Source organism: Pteropus medius, unplaced genomic scaffold (assembly GCF_902729225.1).
Source record: "Pteropus medius unplaced genomic scaffold, Ma_sr-lr_union100, whole genome shotgun sequence".
Classification (NCBI taxonomy): Eukaryota; Metazoa; Chordata; class Mammalia; order Chiroptera; family Pteropodidae; genus Pteropus; species Pteropus medius.
The window spans coordinates 2,702,853-2,705,672 of record NW_024350921.1 but is presented as its reverse complement, the minus strand read 5'-3'; the positions used below and the strand labels follow the sequence as shown (position 1 = coordinate 2,705,672).

Below are 2,820 nucleotides of genomic sequence, written 5' to 3'. Positions count from 1 at the left end.
ATCACATGATATCACTTGTATGTGAGATATAAACTTAAAAGCAACAAATGAACAGGACAAACAAACAGAAACTCATGGACATGGATAACGGACTAGTGGTTACTAGAGGGGAGAAGGGAGGGGGAGGGGGAAAATAAATAGATAAATAAAATGTTAAAAAAAAAGAAAACAGCAAAAAAAAAAAGAAAAAAAAGATTGACTGAGGTCACGGGTGGGGGTCTCCTAATCCCATAGGACTGATGTTTATATAAAGGGGAAGAAACTCCAGAGATCCTTCTCAAACATTCTTTCTCTTTCTCTCTGTCCCTTTCTCTTTCTCTCTCAGAGAAAGTCTGCGTGAGGACACAGTGGGAAGTCAACTGTCTGAAAAGCAGGAAGAGAGAGCTCAGTGAAGATCAAGTTAGTTTGAACCTTGATCTTGGACTTCTCTCCTTCAAAACTGTGAGAAAATACATTTTGTTGTTTAAGGCACCCATTTGTGGTATTTTATATGGCAGCCTGAGCTGACTAAGACAACTTTTGACTCTGAAGTTTTAAAGGTGGCTGTGAGAGGGTGGAGACTGGCCTGTAGCCTCCCTCCCCTTCCCTGACCTGGTTCCATGATGAGAACCTTCTCTCCGGGATGGCAGTCAGTCCAGAAATGCAAGGATAGACCCTTTTTCCAGTGGAAATGGACACCACTCTTGAATAGTCCTCACATTAACACTCCCCTCCCCATCCCCAACACCTTCTTCTAACTAACTAAAGTTCAGGCCTTAGGGAAATAAAAAATTGCTTTTCTCATCAAAGAACTGATGGAGGAGAATTCATGTACTCTATGTATTTATAGTTCTCAGGACAAGATGGTACCTTTACTGGGTTTATCAGTGTCCCTTCCAGATGTGGTTCCATAGTGTAGCGGTTAGCACATCTGCTTTACATGCAGAAGGTCCTGGGTTAGCACCCTAGTGGAGTCACGGTCCATGGTCTATGGCCATGCCACCCTGAACAAGCCCGATGTCTGATCTTGGAAGCTAAGCTGGGCGGGGCCTGGTTAGTACTTGGATGGGAGACCACGTAGGAAGACCAGGTGCTATAGGCATACATAATAATAAATAATTCTAAAAATAAGTGTCCTCCCAAATTCATGTCCACTTGAAATCTAAGAATGTAACCTTATTTGGAAACTGGGTCTTGGAAGATGTAATAAAGCTACAATGAAGTCATAATGGATTAGAGTGGGCCCTAAGCCTAATCTATAGGAAGAGCCAAAAATTGGCAACAGACACACAGAGGAGAATGCCATGCAAAAATAGAGACAGATATTGAGTCATGTATTCAAAGTCGAGGAACACCGCATCCACCAGGAGGTAGAAGAGGCAAGGAAGGATTCTTCCCTAATCCCTAAGCCTTCAGAGGGAGCATGGCCTTGGCAGCACCTTGATTTTGAACTGCTAGCTTCCAGAACCATGAGATAATAAATGTCTTGTTTTAAGCCACCCAGTTTATAATAATTTGCTACAGCAGTCCTAGGAAACTAATAGAGCACCTACGAATAAAATAAACCATAAATGCAAATCATTTACACTTTGAAACAATATATAAAATTTGGTAGAAATCAATTGCCCCCCTCCCTCTATTGCAACAATTCCAAGCAACACCATAATACAACAACTGAAGGGTACTAATAAAAATGACAAAAATGTATGGCTGTTCCTTTTATAAACATCTATTGATTATCTGCTATGTGTTAAACAATATACTATAATTTTACACTGCAGGGACACGTTAGGCCTGGATAAATCTGGGAACTTGTTCCCACAGCCCTTTTCCTGAGCATGGAACAGCTATATTGCTCAACTGAGGGACAGTCAAGGCTGCGTTTGTTAAAGGATTAACCATTGCGACAATCAGAGGAAGAGATTTGGATAAAACCACGAAAGGAGAGGCCTCAGATATTTGCTTTATATGTCAGATGTCCTCATGTCATCTTTTAGATGTTTCCCATGCTTTTTGTATTTTCTCCTCTAAGAGATCAGAAGTCCAGAGCTTGTTTACCTATCGCTGAGGCTCTGGATGAGACGCTGGGGATCGGGGATGCTGAATAGAACCTTTCCTGTCCAGACAGTATGCCAGCCCCAGTGGAGGAGATGTACATGGAAATTAAAAAAAAAAAAAAAAAAGCCATAGGATATAAAATGAGAAACACAGACACCCAAGCAAAAGTTGGTAATCACCTCTGTAGCTCAAAGGCTGGCACTGCACAGAAGTAGCAGGGCATCGAAGGAAGAGGAGGGACAGGCTTTTGAAGACGAAGAAACAGTGAGAGCAGCGTCACCCAGCCTGGCACACGTGGTGTTGTGACACGGGTGTTTGATGAAGTGCGATATGAAGGGAACTTGGCCTGCAGAGCATGAGATGCTGGGGGTGAGATTGGAGAGGTGAGTTGGTGCCATTTCATGAACGAGTTTATTCCTTACGCTAAGACTATTGGAATGAAAGGAGACATTTAAATGTATTGTCTTTTACAAAGGTGACTCTTGCCTCAAGTTGAAGAGTTGATTGGAGACGAGTGACGAAGGAAGTAGAAGGACTTCGAATAAAACTATTTTCTTGTCTAACGTTGCCGAAGGGCAGGTGTGACATTATGTGGAAGAACATTGACGTTAAGGCAAAAATTGAATTTCTAAAACAGTTCGATTTTCTCTTGCAATCACTCTTATCAGAAGCAACTGTTTGATTTTTTGAGAATGCATGTGGAATAGCTTAGATCGTCAGAAAGCTGCTGACTGCTTGTGTGTTCAGTGACGAGCCTTGTCCTAAGTGCTTTACCTAGTTATC

The 2,820-nt window shown here is 42.0% G+C and overlaps 1 pseudogene; it reads left to right on the top strand.

The window, feature by feature from the left end:
* The first annotated feature begins 965 nt into the window (after positions 1-965).
* Positions 966-1,081, top strand: LOC120584493 (uncharacterized; annotated as a pseudogene).
* Positions 1,082-2,820: the final 1,739 nt, after the last annotated feature.